We start from the raw sequence: 8,305 nt of genomic DNA, 5'->3' as shown, positions 1-8,305 counted from the left end.
AGGAGATCGAACCAGTCCATCCTAAGGGAGATCAGTCCTGAATATTCATTGGAAGGACTGATGTTGAAGCTGAAACTCCAATACTTTGGCCACCTGATGCGAAGAGCTGACTCATTTGAAAAGACCCTGATGCTGGGAAAGATTGAAGGCGGGAGGAGAAGGGGATGACAGAGGATGAGATGGTTGGATGGCATCACTGACTCAATGGACCTAAGTTTGAGTAAACCCCAGGAGCTGGTGATGGACAGGGAGGTCTGGCGTGCTGCAGTCCATGGGGTTGCAAAGAGTTGGACACAACTGAGCAACTGAACTGAACTGAACTGATTGCTTATTTTTAAAAAAGCGATGGAGTGAAAAAAAATTTTCCTCCTATTTCATTTTCACCCAGTTCCAAAGTTGCAGTTGTTGGGTCAGCTAAAAAGTTAGTTTGGATTTTTCTGCAAGATGTTATGGGAAAACATTTACAATAGCCAAGACATGGAAGCAACTTAAATATCTACTGAAGATGCATGGATAAAGAAGATATGGTCCATATACGCAATGGAATATTATCTGGCCATAAAAAAGAATGAAATAATGCCATTTGCAGCAACATGGATGGAGCTGGAGACTATTATACTAAGTGAAGTAAGTCACAGAAAGACAAACATCATATGACACCACTTATATGCGGAATCCAAAAAGAAATAACACAAATGAACTTATTTACAAAACAGAAACAGACTCACAGACATAGAAAATAAATCCATGGTTAGCAAAGGAGAAAGGGCAGTGGAAGGGATACATGAGGAGCTTGGGGTTAACACAGACACACTGCAATGTAGAAAACAGATAACCAATAAGGACCTACTGTAAGTACAGGGAATGCTACTCAATGTTCTGTAATAATCTAAATGGGAAAAGAATTTGAAAAAGAATATACACACACAACACACACACACATATATATATAAATCAATCACTTTACTGTACACCAGAAATTACAACACTGTAAATCAACTATGTGCGTGCCAAGTCGCTTCAGTTGTATCCAACTCTTTGCAACCCCATGGACTGTAGCCCATCAGGCTCCTCTGTCCATGGGATTCTCCAGGCAAGAAAATTGGAGTGGGTTGCCATGCCCTCCTCCAGGGAAATCAACTATACTCCAATACAAAATAAAAATTTTTTTTAATTAAATACTTAAAAAAGAAAGAAAATAGAAAACAGAATTTCTATTTTTTGAGCCAAGCAAACTAATACAGGAGCCTACAACTTCTAGGGGCAATCCCTTCCATTCTGACTCCTCTGGTGGTGAAAAAGTTCTTTTCTATGTGGAGTGAAATTCTCTTCTCCATAACTACTTTTATTTCTGCTTTTTAGAACAGCCCAGAAGAAATCGGCTTTCACTTTTATGTGACAACACTCAATTATTCCCAGAACCAAAGAACTTTAAATCTACAAAGTATCTGAAGAGATCACATTGGGAGCCTCTCCAGAGACATACAGCCCATTGCTGGTACACAAAGGTGGTCGGGTGACACCCCAGGTTTTTATATCAACTGTCAAAGTGCAAAAAGGAGGCTGCCAACAGTGAAATGGCCTTCTTGGAAAAAGATAGAATTTTAGTTTCTGCCCTGCTGTAACCTGGTTCTTTTGATAGCATGATTAGAGAGATAGAGTATTAAGAACATAGTCCTTCGTTTTAGCTTTTTCAGGAAGCAGAAGCTGAGATGGAGTTAAGAGTGTCAGCAATTTCTTGGAGAAAGGGGTGGGAGGAAAGCCTGGAGGAGATAAAGAGGGGAAAATGAGAACTAGACAGGGAAAGCTTTCAGAGTAGGATGCTAGCCTGACCCTTGGGGAAGGAGAGGGGGAAGCAAGTGGGACTGAGTGGAGAGAGCCCGGACTGCGTGGTAGGCCTCAGAGTCTTTTTTCCTTTTTTTTTTTTAATATTGATTTTTAATAGACTGATGATTGTTTTACAATATTGGTTTGATTTCTGTCATACATCAAGGTGAATTAACCATAGGTGTACAGATGTCCCCCCTCTAGATTCTCCTTCCACCTCCTGTCCATTCTCACCCCTCTAGGTTATTACAGAGGGTTGTTAACTCAAACTCAGAGCCCCCGTTTGAGTTCCCTGAGTCATACAGCAAATTCCCAGTGGCTAACTATTTACATATGTTAGTGTATATGCATCCATGCTACTGTCAGAGTCTTGCTTGACCCAGCTAAGAGCTCCACGATTTCTCAGGAGAGGCATCCTGCAGTGGGCAGAAACGGCCAGGCCCTCATACTATCTGGGAGCCCAGGCATGGCAGAGGGCTGCCTGGACACAGTGTGTGTGTGTGTGTGTGTGTGTGAGTTGCTCAATCATGTCCGACTCTTTGCGACTCCATGGAACGTAGCCTGCCAGGCTCCTCTGTCCGTGGGATTCTCCAGGCAAGAATACTGGAGTGGGTTGCCATTCCCTTCTCCAGGGGATCTTCCTGACCCAGGGGTTGAACCTGGGTCTCTTGCATTGCAGGCAGATTCTTTACCATCTGAGCCACCAGGGAAGACCCAGGGCACAGTGTGGCTTCATCCAAAGGCTGAGTAGAGCCTAAAGGTGATGCGAAAGAAGGCTCCCAGTTACCTGCACTCCCTGAGGCTGAAGGGCAAGTTCTTCTTGCAGGGCAATCCCAACTCTAAAACCCCACACCTGCCACTTCCATCTACACACTCTGACTCTCCAGGCTCCTCTAAGACTATGGCTCTTGGGTCTTAACACAGGACTGGCTGTGATGAAAGGACAGCAAATCGTTATCTCCTTCATCTGTCTCCGCCCACTAGTGAGCTGGCTGGAGGCTGCACTGGGTTTTCCAGCAGCCTCATCAGCCTGTTGGTTTGTAATTAGCTCATAATCAGCCCTGTTCTACCGATCCAAGTTTCCCTCCTCCCTTTCCGGGTTGTTGATTTCAGTACCCAGACATAGGCATTTCATATTTTGACCAAGACCTCCAAGTTATCTATGAACAGCCACTGATGCACATGTCAAGATTTTTACTCTTTATATTTTATATTTATATATTATAGAGACCCTTTATATTTTATTTGTAAAGAAAAAAAAAAGAATTTTACAAGTACGGAGTAGATTCTTTAGCTTTGTTCGTAAACCTAGGAGAGTTTACACAAAAAAGTGAAAGAACGAGATTAGCCAGGACTTAGTAAATGACTGGGCTTCCCAGGTGGCGCTAGTGCTAAACAACCCACCTGCCAACATGGGTAGATACAAGATATGCAGGTTTGATCAAACCACAGTCTTGAGAATCAGAAGATTGGTTGGTCACATTCTGAGTTTTCTACCGGGTCAATCCTAAAGGAAATCAGTCCTGAATATTCATTGGAAGGACTGATACTGAAGCTGAAACTCCAATATATTGGCCACCTGATGCAAAGAACTGACTCCTTAGAAAAGACCCTGATGCTGGGAAAGATTGAAGGCAGGAGAAGGGGATGACAGAGGATGAGATGGTTGGATGGCATCACCGACTCGGTGCGCATGAGTTTGAGCAAGCTCTGGGAGATGGTGAAAGATAGAGAAGCCTGGCGCACTGCAGTCCATGGGGTTGCAAAGAGTCGGAATGACTGAGCGACTGAACTGAACTGAACCAGGTCCCACTGTAGACAGAAAAGCAACTTGCGCACTTACTATGTGTGATGCTTCTTGTGGTAAGCCACATACAAATAAATATTAAAAATCTTTCTTTCCAGTGATAAACTGGGTTTAATAACTGGTTTATAGAACCAAGTGCAATTTCTGGTAGAGGTGGATTATTTTATCTACTATCCAAATGTTAACAAAAGCTATTCCAATGCTACAGTTTCAAAAAGTTGCCATGAAATGCAGCTAATATGAAAAGGCTTTTCACAAGGATTTAAGGTCAATGGAAGGCTGACTAGGAAGTTGAGGTAAAGAGTGAGGACAAAAGAAATATTCCCCACAGTATAGTTATAGTTCCCCACAGATGTGATATCTTAATCATCCTGTTTTGTCATTCTTCAAACCCATATGACTTGTCAAAATGGACTAATATTTTGTCATTTGAAAAAAAGAATATATGCTAACACAAAAGGTGCTTTGTAATAAATATTTTGCTGTCACTAAGACACCTACCCCTTACAATCTTCCCTCCCCAGAGGCAGCTACTGATACTTCTCTCATTCCAGAAGTGTTCTCTGTGTGTGTGTGTGTGTGTGTGTGTGTACACACACCCCTCCACGGTAAAGTGCAGGACTCTGGCACCAGGCTGCCTGGGTTTGGACCTTGGCTCAACTAGGAACAGTGAACCACTGACCAAGTTAAGGTTTCTCACTTGTAAAAAGGGGATAATAACAGAATCTCCTTGTAAGGCTTTTGGCGGATTAAATGCATTAATGCATATAAGTGCTTGGAATTGAGCCTGAACTATTTCAAGATCTTGTAAATGCTAGATATTTTTACCATTATGTACGAGTCCCTGTGCCTACATAAATAGGAGTACACGTCAACTCACCTAATGTATCAGCGCTAAGGGAATCAGCCCCTCTTCACAGCAGCGATGGCCGCGGCATGGTGGGCCCCATGCTATTTACCATCCCCACCAGGACAGACATCTGTTCCATAACCAAGATTTTGCATTTATAGACAACCTTGCACCAAGAATTCCTGCATGTGGGTCCCTCGTGCCACGTGCCAGTGGATCTAGAGGGTAAGTTCTCCAAGAAGAATTACTAGTATGGCGTGGTGGTTATGGTTTAGTCACTAAGCTGTGTTTGACTCTTTGAACCCTGCCGGGAGCCGGCATATTGCATACTGAGTGCATGTTGCATATTGAGTGCAGCACTTTCCACAGCATCATCTTTCAGGATCTGGAATAGCTCAACTGGAATTCTGTCACTGCCGGGAGCCAGCGTGAGGAACTCCGCCCATGACAAAGGTCATGAGGAAGGAGGCTCGGCATACGCAAAGGCGGGATCGAGCCTCAGGAGTCCCCCTGGAAATTCTCGAGCATCTACCTCCAAAACCAGAGTCTGCCTACTTTCTGCTTTGTGCCTTCACCTACACCTCTGACTTTACGGGGGGCTGTCCCCCACTACCTCTCTCTGAAAAAAGAGTTAGCTTACAGCTCCAGTTAATAATTCCTGGGTGTGACAGTGTTTCAACCTACAAACTCCTTTGGAAATCCTCTAGCCTGCCTGAATAGGTTCTTTTCCGGCCACATGTGATTGTTCAGAGCCTCCCAACTGTGAGAGGCGGGAGATGTTCTAAACTGTCTAAACACAGATTCCTTTGAGTAGTTAAAAGATTGATTAGAAATTGTATTGATGAAGGGTTTTTCACTTATTGGGCCAATGTTTGCTGCTAAGTCTCCATACTCCTTACCTACAGTGTCCTTGGCAGTGTATTGATTGATATAATGGGTGTATAGAAATGTAAGGAGTAGCCTCAATGTTTGTAACCTTGGACCCTTGAGTTAATTCTTTTTTTGATTGAGCCCACCTCACCTTTGCCCTATAGGAATGCAGCTTTGTCCAATACTTTTTTGGAGGCTGGTGCCTGACTTTGGAATAATCACCTTTAGAGAAAGATAAGTTTCTTAAAATGTTAACAGGCCTCCTGGCCAGAAGATGATGTAATTCACCTGAACTTTTGCATATGATAAGTTTGAAAGCCTGGCTTCCATTAGGACCAGGAACTGCTGTCCTTGCATGACTCCACCCCTTCCCCCATTATCCTCTATGCACAATTTAAGGTATAAAAACTACTTTGGAAAATAAAGTGCGGGCCTTGTTCACCAAAACCTGGTCTCCCCATGTCGCTCTCTCTCCCAAATTCTGGCTGAGTCTCCATCTGGAGCGCAGAACCCGCCATGCTTGCTAATTATGCCTGGGCTTCTAAGATCCGACCAGGGAGGCCTCAGTGTCTCCTCTCCTTCGGGAGAACGGAAGGACGCCTGCAGCCTACATAAGTGGTGCAAACTTCTTGAAGTTTTATTGGTCTCCCGTGTAAACCAAGCTACTCAGCCTCTTTTCTCCACTCAATTTTCCTACTGAGCTATCCTCATCCTATTACTCTTTATATCTTTGATAAAATATTTAAGTAAATAGGTCGCCTATGCCGTCTCTCCTTCGAATACCCTGGATCAGCCGGGGCTGGACCCCAGCAAAACCCCGTGGACAGAGGAGCCTGGTGGGCTCCAGTTCCCAGGCAAGAATGCTGATGTGGGTTGTGATTTCCTCCTCTAGGGGACCTTCCCCACCCAGGGATCGAACCTGTAGCTCCTGAATTTCCTGCATTGCAGGTGGATTCTATACCGCCCAGCCACTGGAGAAGCCCCACTAGGTATGGCACGAGGCATTAGGCTTTAACACCCGTAGAAAAAACCCACAATGAATGATGTTTGTTTCTGCTTATACTGGACGTTTGTTGCTATGCTTAGGCACCCTCAATCCCAAAGAAAGGCAATGCCAAAGAATGCACAAACTACCGCACAATTGCACTCATCTCACATGCTAGTAAAGTAATGCTCAAAATTCTCCAAGCCAGGCTTCAGCAATATGTGAACCGTAAACTTCCTGATGTTCAAGCTGGTTTTAGAAAAGGCAGAGGAACCAGAGATCAAATTGCCAACATCCGCTGGATCATGGAAAAAGCAAGAGAGTTCCAGAAAAACATCTATTTCTGCTTTATTGACTATGCCAAAGCCTTTGACTGTGTGGATCACAATAAACTGGAAAATTCTGAAAGGGATGGGAATACCAGACCACCTGATCTGCCTCTTGAGAAATTTGTATGCAGGTCAGGAAGCAACAGTTAGAACTGGACATGGAACAACAGACTGGTTCCAAAGAGGAAAAGGAGTTCATCAAGGCTGTATATTGTCACCCTGCTTATTTAACTTATATGCAGAGTACATCATGAGAAATGCTGGACTGGAAGAAACACAAGCTGGAATCAAGATTGCCAGGAGAAATATCAATAACCTCAGCTATGCAGATGACACCACCCTTATGGCAGAAAGTGAAGAGGAACCCAAAAGCCTCTTGATGAAAGTGAAAGTGGAGAGTGACAAAGTTGGCTTAAAGCTCAACATTCAGAAAACGAAGATCATGGCATCTGGTCCTATCACTTCATGGGAAATAGATGGGGAAACAGTGGAAACAGTGTCAGACTTTATTTTTGGGGGCTCCAAAATCACTGCAGATGGTGATTGCAGCCATGAAATTAAAAGACGCTTACTCCTTGGAAGGAAAGTTATGACCAACGTAGATAGCATATTGAAAAGCAGAAACATTACTTTGCCAACAAAGGTCCGTCTAGTCAAGGCTATGGTTTTTCCTGTGGTCATGTATGGATGTGAGAGTTGGACTGTGAAGAAGGCTGAGCCCCAAAGAATTGATGCTTTTGAACTGTGGTGTTGAAGAAGACTCTTGAGAGTCCCTTGGACTGCAAGGAGATCCAACCAGTCCATTCTGAAGGAGATCAGCCCTGGGATTTCTTTGGAAGGAATGATGCTAAAGCTGAAACTCCAGTACTTTGGCCACCTGATGCAAAGAGTTGACTCATTGGAAAAGACTCTGATGCTGGGAGGGATTGGGGGCAGGAGGAGAAGGGGACGACAGAGGATGAGATGGCTGGATGGCATCACTGACTCGATGGCTGTGAGTCTGAGTGAACTCCGGGAGTTGGTGATGGACAGGGAGGCCTGGTGTGCTGCGATTCATGGGGTCACAAAGAGTCAGACACGACTGAGCGACTGATCTGATCTGATGAATGATACCATCCCTGACAGCTTGGCGTCCCCAAGCAGTGCATGGGTGCACACTGCTCTTGCCTGGGGACAGTGCAGTATTCCTAGATTATTTGTCTCCAGGGTGAAACATCTTTGCTCCCAACTTCAATACAACAAGAGCAAAATATGAGGTGAAGGAAGGATGGAAGAACGGGGAAGCCTTGTTAAACGGTTGTGTTTTTTTAATTGTTTTTATTTCACTGCTGCTGCTGCTGCTAAGTCGCTTCAGTCGTGTCCGACTCTGTGCGACCCCATAGACCGCAGCCCACCAGGCTTCCCGTCCCTGGGATTCTCCAGGCAAGAACACTGGAGTGGGGTGCCATTTCTTTCTCCAATGCATGAAAGTGAAAAGTGAAAGGGAAGTCGCTCAGTCGTGTCTGACTCTAGCCACCCCTGGACTGCAGCCCACCAGGCTCCTCCGTCCATGGGATATTCTAGGCAAAAGTACTGGAGTGGGGTGCCATTGCCTTCTCCTTTTATTTCACAGTTCTGGGCAAAGAATGGAATGATTT

Source organism: Bos grunniens, chromosome 12 (assembly GCF_055505025.1).
Source record: "Bos grunniens cultivar Pamir isolate PY7600 chromosome 12, Bosgru_T2T1.0, whole genome shotgun sequence".
NCBI classification, from domain to species: Eukaryota; Metazoa; Chordata; class Mammalia; order Artiodactyla; family Bovidae; genus Bos; species Bos grunniens.
The sequence above is the reverse complement of the archived record's forward strand: the minus strand, read 5'-3'. Positions refer to the sequence as shown.